This window comes from Hyla sarda, chromosome 8 (assembly GCF_029499605.1).
Source record: "Hyla sarda isolate aHylSar1 chromosome 8, aHylSar1.hap1, whole genome shotgun sequence".
In the NCBI taxonomy this organism is placed as follows: Eukaryota; Metazoa; Chordata; class Amphibia; order Anura; family Hylidae; genus Hyla; species Hyla sarda.
The window spans coordinates 149,128,325-149,144,187 of NC_079196.1; the positions used below are offsets into that span (position 1 = coordinate 149,128,325).

The 15,863-nt window shown below is 45.9% G+C and overlaps 1 protein-coding gene across 3 annotated transcripts in view; it reads right to left on the reverse strand.

The window, feature by feature from the left end:
- MYO1B (myosin IB) overlaps positions 1-8,160 on the reverse strand; it is a 219,646-nt gene extending 211,486 nt beyond the window's left edge. For 2 of the 3 annotated variants that reach the window (XM_056533486.1, XM_056533484.1), the window contains exon 1: positions 7,962-8,160. The gene's annotated coding sequence lies outside the window, so the exon portion shown is untranslated. Of the gene's footprint in view, positions 1-4,703; positions 4,722-7,961 lie in introns of those variants that run through there. The other variant, XM_056533485.1, reaches the window with a different exon arrangement.
- Positions 8,161-15,863: the final 7,703 nt, after the last annotated feature.

The following is a 15,863-nucleotide window of genomic DNA, read 5'->3' on the forward strand; positions in this document are numbered from 1 at the left end:
TAAATGACTTGGAAGCTCTAAAATAAATGCCCCCCCCCCCCTCCCCCCAACTTTGATCGCCCCCTGCTCCTCAGTTTGCGTAAAACCCCCCCACCTGACTCCCCGTGTGCCTCATTATTTTTCCCTTTGTGCCTCCTTTCCCGTTATTCGCCCTGCCTCATCATTCCCCCCTGCGCCCTGGATTTTATATTTTTCCTCACCTGACTGTGCTCCGGCAGGCTCAGGTCAGGCGGGTCTTGCGGGCTGTGCGGCCAGTAAAGGATGACGAGTTATGTCACCTGCCTGCTCCTCTGCGCGGTGTCAGGGACGTCACTCGTCATTCCCTGCAGCCACCGCTGGTCAGAGTGACCACAGCGCCGGCTGCTTGTTAACGTTCAGCGGCCCAGCCGCGGCCACTTTAGAACAGTAACCAGCGGCAGCTGCAGGGAATGAAGAGTGACGTCCCTGACACCGCGTAGAGGAGCCGGCAGGTGACGTCACTAGTCAATCTTTACTAGCAGCACAGCCTGCAAGACACGCCTGACCCGAGCCTGCCGAAGTGTGGCAAGGTAAAGAAAAAAAAAAATATATAAAAACAGGGGGGAAAAAAAGTGTTGGCCCACAGTAGCCGCCGCTAGTCACTGTTTTAAAGTGGCCGTGGCCAGGCTGCTGATCTTTAACAAGAAGCCGGCGCTGTGGCCACTTTAAATCAGTGACCAGCACATTTATTGGTGTTTAACACACAGGAAGGGTTTTTGCCTTAAATTTAAAGTTTTAAAAGTGCGTTATACGCCAGGGGCTAAAGGGACTTCTGATCATGAACATCTTCATACAGTATATAGGGCTTCTTAAAGATAGGGCTCAGATTTAGAGTATGGGCACATACAGTGGAAATGCTGTAGATTATGCACAGTGGAAAATCTGCTGCATTTCCACAAGAAATTGCAGATCTTAGTGTGGATTGGCTGTGGATATTGTTAGATTAAAAAATAAATTTAAAAAAAATTTAAAAAAAAGCGCAATATATTTCAATTCTGCATCTGTGAACTTTACTGCGGGTCCACAACAAAAGCTTCAACACCCGCACATTTATTGTGGATTTCGACTTTGCAATTGAAGTCAAACAAACCCTTATTTTAAATGTAAGCCCCAGTTTAAAATTAAAATGGCCACTGTCAGTAGGAAAAACTTTTGACATGCCCTAACAACAGGTCAAAAGTTTGGATCGGTAAGGGTGAGAGTGTCCAGATGTCTGCCGATCAGGAGAATGAACCAGGAAAAATGAGCTTTCAGTGCGTTCTCCCGGCTCAGCGTCACATGATCGAGACAAGCTTGCCGAGTGTGTCATAATCATGTGACACAGCGGCAGGGAGAGGAGCATGCAGCAGCACAGGCTTCTCCAGGATTGTTCTCCTGAACAGCAGAGGGCTGATCTGAGGCAGATCTTAACTTTTGAGATGTCCCAGGACAAGCCCCCAACAAAAGAAACAGGCAATAATTCTGAAATAACCAACACAAATGTGTGTAGTGTGAAGTAACCAAACCACCCCAAATAATAACAACACTACCACCAGATATAAGTTAACCACATAAATCTTTATTGAAAATAACCATATTTTAACTCTTTAAGGACACAGGGCGTGCCTGTACATCCTGTGCCCGCTCCCCTGCTATGACGCAGGGTCACGGGCTGACCCCACGTCAATACCAGGTGGTCCCGGTGCATTGCAATAGAATGAGATTTGCCTTCAGATAAGATGCTCCGCCTCCATCACATCCTATTGGCTCACACTTGTCACTTGACATATTTAACCGTCACGCATCGACGCGCACAGCAGTCTCAGTTTGGCTATCACAGGGAGAGGATCTCCTCTCCCTGTGATAGCTGAAGCTGCACGGAGCTCTCATGGCCTCTGCGCTGGCAGGAGGCACGCTGACAGCGCTATCGGGCATTGGGATCCCGATAGCGCTGTGGATCTATCGCGCTCGCGGGGAGGCACGCTGATGACAGCGCTATCGGGCATAGGGATCCCGATAGCGCTGTAGATCTATAAAACAGTAAATGTAATAAAAAAGAGTAAATGTTTGAGCCGTATGAGCTGAGTAAATGTATGAGCTTCTGTGGCCTGAGCTCGGTGCAGCTCCGTGCAGCTTCAGCTATCACAGGGAGAGGAGATCCTCTCCCTGTGATAGCCAAACTGAGACTGCTGTGCGCGTCGATGCGTGACGGTTAAATATGTCAAGTGACAAGTGTGAGCCAATAGGATGTAATGGAGGCGGAGCATCTCATCCGAAGGCAAATCTCATTCTATTGCAATGCACCGGTGGCTAAAAGCCCCCAGGGCCTGTGTCTAATCCCAGACATCACTGATCGTGTGAGGCGTGATTACAGCCCTGAGCATGGTGACTATATGCCAATACCGCACCACCAAAGGGATTACTTGATGAGAATATACATATAACTCAATTTTATAAAGCTTGATTTCTTAAAAGGAGTAATCCGGTGGAAAACTATTTTTTGAAAATCAGCTTGTGCCAGTAAGTTAAACATATTTGTAAATTACTTCTATTAAGAAATCTTAATCCTTTCAGTACTTACCTGCTGCATGCTCCAGAGGAAGTTCTATTCTTTTTAAATTTATCTTCTGTCTGACCACAATGCTCTGCTCTCTGCTGAAACCTCTGTCCATGCCAGGAACTGTCCAGAGCAGAAGCAAATCCCCATAGAAAACCTATCCTGCTGTGGACAGTTCCTGACATGGACAGAGGTGTCAGCAGAGAGCACTGTGGTCAGACAGAAAAGAAATCCAAAAATAAAAGAACTTCCTCTGGAGAATACAGCAGCTCACAAGTACAGTGACCCCCCCCCCCCCACGACCTACGACCTACGATGGACCAGACATACGATCATTTCAAGATACGATGGCCTCTCAGAGGCCATCGTATGTTGAAGGCAGCATCAACATACGATGCTTTTGTATGTCGGGGCCATCGCATAAACGGCTATCTGGCAACGCAGACTGCTTCAGCCGGATAGCCATTTACGGTGCGCAGTGTGCCCTGACGATCACTTACATGTCCTCGGGGCTCCGGCGCGTCTTCTTCGGGGTCCCCTGCTACGCCGGCACTCTCCTTCAACATCATCAAGTCGTCGCGCACGCCTTCCCGTCATCCAATAGGCGGCGACGGAGAGCGAGGATCCCGGGCAGCAGAGATGTTCCGGAGCGGCTTGGACGCCCCGGGGACGCAGTGACAGCGATGGAGGGCGACATCCAGGGCAGCGGTGACGGGTCCGGAGCGGCTGGGACACGCGAGTATACCTCCTATACTTTACATTGCACGGATCCCTCAACATACGATGGTCCATTTGGAACAGAGATATAGATAGATAGAGATATATATCACACATATTTATTTATTTAGTTTTCCACCAGAGTACCCCTTTAAGATTACAGCCATCATTCCAGGACATAGAAATATGGTAGTAACACTTATGTACAGCTACAGAACATGCTCCTATTGGTTAAAAGTAGTGATAAGTTCCCTTTAATTTCACATAACGCATCAGTTTAGACTTCTTTCTCTTCACTGTAAAACCCTTTTAAAGGGTGTGTTCACACATTCAGGTTTTTAATTGCAATTACTGAATACAAAGCCGGGAACAGATAATATTTCCTTTATACATGTCCAGTACTAATTAAGACTTCTTCCCTTTTCAAACCCACACCTGGCTTAAAGGGGTATCCTGCATTTCAAAACAGTTTGAAGGGGTCACACATCTTGGGTGAGATAATATACAATCCCTGGAAACCATACATTGAAAATGGTGAAATTAAGGCTAGGTTCACACTGCGGGATCTCCGGGCAGAAAATTTCCACGCGGAGATTCCGAGTACAGCCAGCACCGACTGATTCAGGACCGAGCGGACACTGCAGTCTCCAATAGACTACAATGTGTTCCGCGAGTATTTCCGCCTGAAGAATGAGCAACGCCATTCTTCAGGCGGAAATTTTCAAGTGGATTTTCAGTTCCCAAATTCCGAAGCGTGAATTTGCAAAGGGAAACCCATTCACTACACTATACATTTTAGTAAGCGGAATTTCTACCTGCAATTTCAAAGCAGAATTCCAGGAAGAAATTCCGTAGTGTCAACCCAGCCTAAAAGGTTTACACAGGGTCAATGTTTTGGGTGAGGTAAATGGAAAAACTAAACAGAACAATGTCAGATGTTTCTAAAAACATTCCCCTCCAGCAAAGTGTCTGCTGTGTGGCCCCTCGTCTGCCAGAGGTACACCATGAATGCCGAGCCCTTCTGGCAGTGTCCTCCCTTTATCCAACTGTGGAAGGCACTGTAAAACGAAAATCGCATTCTGCTTTGTTTAGTCACAGCTCTACAATCCGCAGATCAGATTTACAAAATGTCTTGGAACATGAAACAAACAAAACTAACCAGACTATACATAACTGAAGGCCAAAACCTGCACCTAGTTCCTCATGTAGGAATACAGTAGAGATAAGGCATAAGCGGCATTATCAGTAACCTTCACACATAACCAAAACTCTCACAATATCAAGAAACATAAGGATTCAAATTACACAGCAACTTGCTTTTTTCATTTATGTGTTCTTAAAAAAAAAAAAAAACATACAAAAAGAAAAAGACAAGTATCTTCTACATACAGTTTTGGGCCTTCTTCACACAAGAAGAATGCTGTATCCTGACCTGATCATGGCTCCGATGACCAGAACTGACTTATGTCTGTAATATGGATATATTTGGGAAGATTTATCAAAACCTGTCCAGAGGAAAAGTTGCCCAGTTGCCCATAGCAACCAATCAGATCACTTCTTTCATTTTTAACAAGGCCTCTGCAAAATGAAAGAAGCGATCTGATTGGTTGCTATGGGCAACTTTTCCTTTGCATAGGTTTTGATAAATCTCCCCCAATGAGCTGTAATAAGCCCATGTGTCGGGACCCTTATATAGACAGGGCCAGGGTTGTCTTTAATATGGCAGTTGCCCTGGGCCACTCATTTCTGTGGGGCCCAAGCAGCTGCCCCGAAGCCCACTGTTCTACCCAGCCAGAACTTGAAGCGAATCTATCACTTGGAAAATTGGTATTAAATCCCCGGCACTGTTCCATAGCATGTGATAATAGAATACAAATGATGGATGTGTCTGTGTCCTTTTTCCATCACAATTATCAGTTTTTTTGCCCATACACGTGTTGGAGGCGGAGCCTAGGGTCTGACATGGGCCAGGGCCACTTTGTTTCTAGGCATAAATTTAAAAAAGGCTCTTCCAGGGTCCAATGATAATTAAAGGGGTACTCCGCCCCTAGACATCTTATCCCCTATGCAAAGGATAATGGATAAGATGTCTGATCGTGGGGGGTCCTGCAGCTGGGATCTTTGTGCAGCACCCAGCATTCATTTAGAAGGCTTGGAGCGGGCGTTGACACATCACGGCCACGCCCCTCGCAACATCACACTACGCCCCCTCAAAGCAAGTCTATGGGAGTCTGCCGTCACGCCCCCTCCCATAGACTTGCATTGAGGAGGCGTAGTGTGACCATGATGTCACGATCCCCACCACCAGCTCCTAGCGTTCAGAACAAGACGTTCCAAACGCTGGGGCAGTGGAGTACCCACTTTTTGGGGGAAACAAATTGTGTCCATGACAATACAATTGTGTACCCAGTTCCATTTCTATATTTTGTTTCTTCATTGTACACAGCACAGGGGCTCTATATAAGAACTATTGGAAGGAGTAGTGGTTCTTGTATTTACACAAAGACTAAGGGACAGACATTGGAAACAGTCAGCACTGTATAAGTTAAAGCTTCAATAAGCAGCAAGTAGTAATTACAAAAAAATTAAATAAAAAAAGGTGCACCCCGCACTCCTGGAAGAAGCCCAGCGGATTAGGAACACCCCAGATATTTATTAGGAGATGGAGGTTCTTCTCTCTAGGAGCAACTGGTGATTCACAGGCTGCTATTTCAGGCTTCGCTTAGTGGCTTTTCCAGACATTCCTTGAAATTCAGGATTAAGATTTTTGTAATGGAATCAGTTTGCCATATGGGGCAGTGTGTGTATGTAACCGACATTTTTTTGGCCAGAACATCCATTTCAGGACTTGGCGTTCCTGAGACTACACGGAGAGGAAATCACCCCATGGAGGTGTGAAGGTATAAGGTGTCCTGCAGCAGCGATCCTGCCAGACATGCTGAGGAATACTTCTACATGTCGCTTCAGGACCACGGATCAACAATTGTCCTATATATCACTCACAAGACCATATATTTTATATATCTTTCTATCTATAAATATATATAATCAGTCACAAGACCATAATATAGATATATATATATATATATATATATATATATATATATATATATATATATATATACATACATACACACACACACACACACACACACACAGTGGTCCCTCAAGTTACAATATTAATTGGTTCCAGTACGACCATTGTATGTTGAAACCAATATATGTTGATACCAGAACTCTATGGAAACCTGGTAATTGGTTCTGAAGCCACCAAAATGTCATCCAAAAATAGGAAAAAGTGAGGATTAAACAAAAATAAGTAGATAACTAATATAGATAAAGCAAATCCTTACATATAAAAGTAAGAAAAATCTGCTGGGAGCTGTAAATCACTGTCTATGTAGAGGACAGGAGCTTCTTCAGGGTCCTGTAAAGTACACGCAATGTCCTAAAAAAGTTAAGTCGAGCCGCCCTCACCTGGTGTCCAAAGGAGCAGCTAACCCTGGCACAGGTAAAGAGTACAGAACATGTAGTACCACCCTGTACTGTAGGGGTCGCTACCAGACACCAGTCAGTGCGTGCACTTCAGTAATACAGGCGTTTTACCAGTAAAATGCCCATTCTGATTGGTCGGTTCTTCCAGCCATTGACATGTTTCACAGATCTGGACTGTCTGTAGCATTGTATGTTGAGTCTTGTTTCAAGTTACAATGGTCCAGAAAAGATCATTGTGTGTTGAAACTATTATATGTTGAGGGATCACACATATATGTGGGGTCTTGTGACTGATATATATGTGGGGTCTTGTGACTGATATATATCAGTCACAAGACCCCACATAAGTCTAGATTTCGGAACAGAACAATAAGGTTGTTCTTTAACCATGCGCAGACCATGTACATCACAGGAATAATGACTCTCAGTGTAAGCCCATTGAAGTCTACCTATAAGTAGGGGTTATTTTTGGCATGTTTATACACCATTGTGTGCCAGACACTATACACAATATATTTGTATGGAACAGAACCTACAAATTCCTGCTATAAAGGGCGTCAGCAGTGCTTGGCGCAGTCCTGATCGTTCACATGGTGATGGATATCATAAGACTAGGAAAAATTAACATCTGAAACTGAGAAATATCTTTGGACTGGGTTACCTATGGGGGTTTTGTGCTCTATAATGTTGGGAGCAGTTTGGGGGGGATGTTGGGGTGTTGGTCATTTGTTCTGGTCAGAGGAAGTGGCACATGTTGGATGTCAGATCTCTGAACTGGAAACAAAGGCTCAAAACAGTGTTTCCCAAACAGGACGCCTCCAGCTGTTGCAAAACTACAACTCCCAGTATGCCCAGGCAGCCAAAGGCTGCCTGGGCATACTGGGAGTTGTAGTTTTGCAACAGCTGGAGGCACACTGGTTGGGAAAAACTGGCTCAGAGTGTTAAAGAACTGAGAAGACATCTCATTCATCTAAGCAGTAAAAAAAAAAGTCACCGGCTGTGAAGGGTTAACGTCCAGCATGGAGCTTGTCTGTAGACTTCTATTGTCCAGTCCATGTCTGCCAGCTGGATTAAATGCCCATGCCAGCCCCGAGACACGTGGACTGTAGAACAGAAGGGGCCACATCCTCTCCATCACAGACCCCCCTAGAGTTCTAGTGATAGAAGCCCCATGTCCATTCATTCTATGGAATACCTTTATATGAAGTGCCGGAGTCTTCACTTCCCTGCGATTATAATCCACAAGGAGAAAGTAGAGACTGTGTCCAGCCAATCCCGACAGGCAGAGATAACAGTCACTATCCCGCAGCTCCTCTGCCCAGGGAGCGTGTGAATGAATGGGAGAAGCCGCACTTCCTCTCACTACTATCCTGCAGCAGCCCCGGAGAGGCCAGTATTGGGAGAGGTGCCTCTATACCCACCTAGAGGACTGTATCACTCCGCCCCTGTCCCGAGCGGCCCGTGCGTGCACAGCGCCACCACGTGGACACCCTTAGTATTTCTGTGAATTTGCAGCATTGAAAAGTTTATCCCCAAAATACAGTTGTGTGTGGCATGTGCGAAAGGCATGAGGGGGATTTAGGGGAAGCTTTCGTTTGGCGCAGGCACATTTTGCACCAACATATTGCAACCTTTTCTGTAGAGCAAAACCGAAAGTGCGCTAGTTTAGAGCACATGACTAGGGGATAGTCTACATACCGCTGTGACCCCACCCAAACCCCATAACATAGCACAGACAACAACTTGGTAGAAACAGGCCACAGCAGCCCAATTTTATTAACCCCCTTAACCCCTTAAGGACCCAGCCAATTTTCACTGTAGGACACGGCCATTTTTTTGCACATCTGACCACTGCCACTTTAAACATTAATAACTCTGGGATGCTTTTACCTTTTATTCTGATTCCGAGATTGTCTTTTCGTGACATATTCTACTTTATGTTAGTGGTAAATTTTCGTCGATACTTGCATCATTTCTTTGTGAAAGATTCCAAAATTTGATGAAAAAATTAAAAATTTTGCATTTTCTTTACTTTGAAGCTCTCTGCTTAAAAGGAAAATGAATATTCCAAATAAATTATATATTTATTCACATATACAATATGTCTACTTTATGTTTGCATCATACAGTTGCCATGTTTTTACTTTTGGAAGACACCAGAGGGCTTCAAAGTTCAGCAGCAATTTTTCACAAAATTTTCTAAATCAAAAATTTTCAGGGACCAGTTCTGTTTTGAAGTAGATTTGAAGGGCCTTCTTATTAGAAATACCCCACAAATGACCCCATTATAAAAACTATACCCCTCAAAGTATTCTAAATGACATTCAAAAGGTTTGTTAACCCTTTAGGTGTTTCACAGGAGTAGCAGCAAATTGAAGGAGAAAATTCAAAATCTTCATTTTTTAAACTGGCATGTTCTTGTAGACCCAGTTACACTAACCCCCCGACCTATGATGGCCCCGACATATGATAAAATCAACATACGATGGTCTCTCAGAGGCCATCGCATGTCGATGTCAGCATCGACATACGATGCTTTTATATGTCGGGGCCATTGCATTAACTGCTATCCGACGGCGCAAAATGCTTAAGCTGCTGCCGGATAGCAGTTTAAGCATCCCTGGCAGGTTCGCTTACCTATTCCCGCTGCTCCGGGTCCACTTCGCGATCCTCCGGTGTCTTGCGCATCTTCTCCAGGGTCCGGGCCTCGCTTTCCGGCATCGTTATTACGTCACTACGCACGCCGCGCCGGCGCAGCAGCGTAATAACGTCACCAGAAAGCGAGGCCCGGACCCTGCCGAAGATGCGGAAGAAGCTGGAGGATCGCAAAGAAGACCCCGGAGCAGCGGGACAGCATCGGGAGCCCCTGGGACAGCATCGGGAGCAGTGAAAACCTGGTCCGGAGCGACGGGGACAGGTGAGTACAGCTTCCTATACTTTACTTTGCACGGATCCCTCAACATACGATGGATTCGACAAACCATGGGTCGTTTGGAACGAATTACCATCGTATGTTGAGGGACCACTGTATTGAATTTTTACAAGGGGTAAAAGGAGAGAAATCTTCCTAAAATGTGTAACCCAATTTCTCTCGAGTAAGAAAATACCTCATATGTGTATGTCAAGTGTTTGGCGGGCGCAGTAGAGGGCTCAGAAGGGAAGGAGCGACAGTGGGATTTTGGAGAGTGAGTTTTTCTGAAATGGTTTTTGGGGGGCATGTCACATTTCGGAAGCCCCTATGATGCCAGAACAGCAAAAAAAAAAAAAACACATGGCATACTATTTTGGAAACTACACCCCTCAAGGCACGTAACAAGGGGTCCAGTGAGCCTTAACACCCCACAGGTGTTTGACGACTTTTCGTTAAAGTTGGATGTGAAAAGATTATTTTTTTTTCACTAAAATGCTAGTTTTCCCTCAAATTTTAAATTTTTACAAGGGGTAATAGGACAAAATGCCCCCCAAAATTTGAAAACCCCATCTCTTCTGAGTATGGAAATACCCCATGTGTGAACGTCAAGTGCTCTGCTGGTGAACTACAATGCTCAGCAGAGAAGAAGCGCCATTGAGCTTTTGGGAAAAAAATAGTTTGGAATGGAAGTCAGGGAGGGACCATGTGCGTTTACAAAGCCCCCCGTGGTGCCAGAACGGTGGACCCCCCCACATGTGACCCTATTTTGGAAACTACACCCCTCACAGAATTTAATAAGGGGTGCAGTGAGTATTTACACCCCACTGGCGTTTGACAGATCTTTGGAACAGTGGGCTGTGCAAATGAAAAATTACATTTTTCATTTTCACGGACCACTGTTCCAAAAATCTGCCAGACCCCTGTGGGGCATAAATGCTCACTGTACCCCTTATTACATTACGTGAGGGGTGTAGTTTCCAAAATGGGGTCACATGTGGGTATTTATTTTTTTGGGTTTATGTCAGAACCGCTGTAAAATCGGCCACCCCTGTGTAAATCACCAATTTAGACCTCAAATGTACATAGTGCGCTCTCACTCCTGAGCCTTGTTGTGCACCCACAGAGCACTTAACGCCCACATATAGGGTGCTTCTGTACTCAGGAGAAATTGTGTTACAAATTTTTGGGGTCTTTTTTTCCTTTTAACGCTTGTGAAAATAAAAAGTATGGGGCAACACCAGCATGTTAGTGTACATTTTTTTATTTTTTTACACTAACAAGCTGGTGTAGACCCCAACTTTTCCTTTTCATAAGAGGTAAAAGGAGAAAAAGCCCCCAAAAATTTGTAGTGCAATTTCTCCCAAGTATGGAGATACCCCATATGTGGCCCTAAACTGTTTCCTTGAAATACGACAGGGCTCCGAAGTGAGAGAGCTCCATTCGCATTTGAGGACTAAATTAGGGATAGCATAGGGGTGGACATAGGGGTATTCTACGCCAGTGATTCCCAAACAGGGTGCCTCCAGCTGTTGCTAAATTCCCAGCATGCCTGGACAGTCAGTGGCTGTCCGGAAATGCTGGGAGTTGTTGTTTTGCAACAGCTGGAGGCTCCGTTTTGGAAACACTGCCATACAATACGTTTTTCATTTTTATTGGGGGGGACAGTGTAAGGGGGTGTATATGTAGTGTTTTACCCTTTATTATGTGTTAGTGTAGTGTAGTGTTTTTAGGGTACATTCACACTGGCGTGTTACGGTGAGTTTCCCGCTAGGAGTTTGCGCTGCGGTGAAAAATTTGCCGCATCCCAAACTTGAAGCAGGAAACTTACTGTAAGCCTACCCGTGTGAATGTACCCTGTACGTTCACATGGGGGAGCAAACCTCCAGCTGTTTCAAAACTACAACTCCCAGCATGTACTGACAGACCGTGCATGCTGGGAGTTGTACTTTTGCAACAGCTGGAGACACACTGGTTGGAAAACCTTCAGTTAGGTTCTGTTACCTAACTCACTATTTTCCAACCAGTCTGCCTCCAGCTGTTGCAAAACTACAACTCACAGCATGTACTGATCACTGAAGGGCATGCTGGGAGATGTAGTTATGCAATAGCTGGAAATACGCAACTACAACTCCCAGCATGCCGAGACAGCTGATTGCTGTTTGGACATGCTGGGATTTGCAGTTTTGCAACATCTGGAGGGCTACAGTTTTAGAGAACACTGCAAGGTGATCTCCAAACTGTGGTCCTCCAGCTGTTGCAAAACTACAAATTCCAGCATGCCCTGACAGCAAACAGTTGTTTGGGCATGCTAGGAGTTGTATTTTGCAAGATCTGGAGGGCTACAGTTTAGGGACCACTATATAGTGGTCTCAAACTGTTGCCCTCCAGCTGTTGCAAAACTACAACTCCCAGCATGCCCAAACAGCTGTCTGGGCATGCTGGGAGTTGTAGTTTTGCAACATCTGGAGGGCTACAGTTAGAGACCACTGTATAATGGTCTCAAACTGTACCCTCCAGATGTTGCTAGGCAACTCACCGGCTTCTGTCGGATCCAGCCACACGTCATCGCCGCCCGCCGATCTCCGTCGCCCGCAGCCTCCGTCGCCCGCCCGGATCAGTAAGTGGATCTTCGGCGCCGGTCGCCGTCGTTTCCCCGTCCTGCCCCGCCTATTGTGGGTGGGCAGGACGGGGAAAACGAAAGTTAACCGCCCCCCCCCCCCCCCGCCCCCGATCTGCTATTGGTGGTCGCGTCTAGACCACCAATAGCAGGGATAGGAGGGGTGGCACCCCTGCCACCTCACTCCTATGCCTTCAGGGGGATCGTGGGTGTCTTAGACAACCACGATCCCCCTTATATTCCGGGTCACCGGGTCACTATAGACCCGTAATGACCCGGAATCGTGCAAATTGCAAGTGTGATTTGCCGCGTTCGCCGACACGGGGGGGTCTGACCCCTGGGCGTTTGCACGGGATGCCTGCTGAATGATTTCAGCAGGCATCCCGGTCCGATCCACGTCCGGTGCGCGGCGGGGCCGGAATTCTCCATGAAATACGCGTACGTCATGGGTCCTTAAGTACCAGAGTGTCATGACGTACGCGTACGTCAAGGGTCCTTAAGGGGTTAAGTACCCAGCCAATTTTCACTGTAGGACACGGACATTTTTTGCAAATCTGACCGCTGTCACTTTAAACATTTATAACTCTTGGATGCTTTTACCTTTCATTCTGATTCCGAGATTATTTTTTCGTGACATATTCTACTTTATGGTAGTGGTAATTTTTTGCCGATACTTGCATCATTTCTCGGTGAAAAATTCCAAAATTTTATGAAAAAATTGAAAATGTAGCATTTTTATAACTTTGAAACTCTCTGCTTGTAAGGAAAATGGATATTCCAAATAAATTATATGTTGATTCACATATACAATATGTTTATTTTATGTTTGCATCATAAAGTTGACATGTTGTTACTTTTGGAAGACATCAGAGGGCTTCAAAGTTCAGCAGCAATTTTCCAATTTTTCACAAAATTTTCTAAATCGGAATTTTTCATGGACCAGTTCAGTTTTGAAGTGGATTTGAGGACTTTCATGTTAGAAATATCCCACAAATGACCCTATTATAAAAACTGCACCCCTCCAAGTGTTCAAAATGATATTCAGTAAGTGTGTTAACCCTTTAGGTGTTTCACAGGAATAGGAGAAAAAGCCCCCAAAATGTGCAACCCAATTTCTTTTGAGTAAGGAAATACCTCATATGTGTATGTCAAGTGTTCGGCGGGCGCAGTAGAGGGCTCAGAAGGGGAGGAGCAACAATGGAATTTTAGAGAGTGAGTTTTTCTGAAATGGTTTTTGGGGGGCATGTCCCATTTAGGAAGCCCCTATGGTGCCAGAACAGCAGAAACCCCCCCACATGGCATACGATTTTGGAAACTACACCCCTCAAGGCACGTAACAAGGGGTCCGCTGAGCCTTAACACCCTACAGGTGTTTGACGACTTTTCGTTAAAGTCGGATGTGTAAATTAGCAAATATTTTTTTTCTCTAAAGTGCAGTTTTTTTTCCCAAATTTACAATTTTTACAAAAGGTAATGGGAGAAAATGCCCCCCAAAATTTGTAACCCCATTTTTTCTGAGTATGGAAATACCCCATGTGTGGATGTCGAGTGCTCTGCTGGCGCACTACAATGCTCAGAAGAGAAGGAGTCACATTTGGCTTTTGGAAAGCAAATTTTGCTGAAATGGTTTTTGGGGGGCATGTCGCATTTAGGAAGCCCCTATGGTGCCAGCATAGCAAAAAAATAAAAATCACATGGCATACTATTTTGGAAACTATACCCCTCAAGGAATGTAACAAGGGGTACAGTGAGCCTTACTACCTCACAGGTGTTTTACAACGTTTTGTTAAAGTTGGATGTGTACATTTTTCATTTTCATGGACCACTATAAATCTGTCAGACACCTTTGGGGCGTAAATGCTCACTGTACCCCTTATTACATTACATGAGGGGTGTAGTTTCTGAAATGGGGTCACATGTGGGGGGGGTCCATTGTTCTGGCACTATGGGGGCTTTGTAAACACACGTGGCCTTCAATTCTGGACAAATTTTCTCTTCAAAAGCCCAATGGTGCTCCTTCTCTTCTGAGCATTGTAGTGCGCCACTTTGTAGTGTAATTTCTCCCGATCCCCCTTATTTTCCGGGTCACCATAGACCCGTATGAGCTGGAATAGCGGCAAATGCCCCCCCCCCCCTGGGCACTTGCGCGGGGTGCCTGCTGATCGATATCAGCAGTCACCCCGGTCCGGTCCCCGCCCGGCGCGTGGCGGGGACCGAAATTACCACGGGCGTACAGGTATGCCCTGGGTCCTTAGCTACCAGAAAGCCAGGGCGTACCCATATGCCCTGGGTCCTTAAGGGGTTAAATAACATATTTTACAATGTAAATAACTCTCATAATAATTAGGTAAACATTACCCATAACATTTTACCAGTGCAAAAAACAATCCTACAAACACTATCCCAGCGGGAGGGCGACTTGAAGGCTGCACAAATCTTCAGTCTTCTACTTTACCCTTGGCCGTACCTCACCTAACCCAAGGGCGCCTCTTTTGGAGACCATTTGGATTTTGGGACCGCCCCTGCAGGGATTTCCACCTCCGGCTGGGTTCTCCAGATCTCTCCCAATGCCTCCAAGTCCCCCTCCAGCCCCTGCTGCTGTGACTAGAAGAACCCTTACCCAACCCCTAAAACCACAGAAAAAACAAGGGCGGGCGGGCAACTTTCACATACAGCACTGCACTGATCTCCTTACTTCCTGCCCTGCACTTCCTCCCTCACAAGCCCCCCTTCCTTAACCCCCAGGTAACCCCTACCTCTGCTCTCATCCTCCCCCTTTCATGTGCCCCTCCTCTCCCATACTGTCCGCTCCAGGGCTTCTTTCAATTTTGCCATTTGCAGTGGGCAGGGATTTATGACATTGTTTTTCTTTTCTTTTGTAAGTAGCCTTTTTTTTGGCAGAAGGAGGTCTGCCATGGCTGAAATCCATGCCATGACAGAGTACACATGAGAAAGTGGCAAAAAATGTTTCACTGGGGAGGCCTGATGAAGCGCCGGAGGGCGTGATACGGTCCGTGGCCAGCGTCTGAGAACTCCCCCACTCTCTCTCCTGCGACGTTCCTAACGGACCAAGGATAACCTGTGCTTGGATTTCCTGGTGGCGGCGACCGACTCTGGGTGAGTGCGCTCTGAATTCTCTGGATGTATTATATAAACTATGGAAAAGCTCATACTATCTTAAAATGAGCTGGCGGTCAGCTGCGAGGCGCGCTAACACCTTCTCCAGCCCCTGCCTCTCAGCACCTGATTGAGTGTCCCGGGTGCCTGAGGCGTTTACTTTGAAAAAATACTGTCTTACTACAAAATCAATGTAACAAGATCAACACATGGCGGCACAATGACCTGGTAAGCCTGGTAATTGGGATGAGCAAACTTAAAATCCTTTTTTGAGGACCCATTGGAGGGCAAGTCTGGTGCTGGCAGCCGCAGTAATTCCAGCTCCAATAGTGTATAATTGCTGCAGTGTAAACTATGAAAAAAAACTCGTACTTGCATCTTAAAATTAAGTTGGTGGTCCGCTGGGAAGCAAGCTATTACCCCCTGCCTCTCAGCATCCCCCCCCCCCCCCC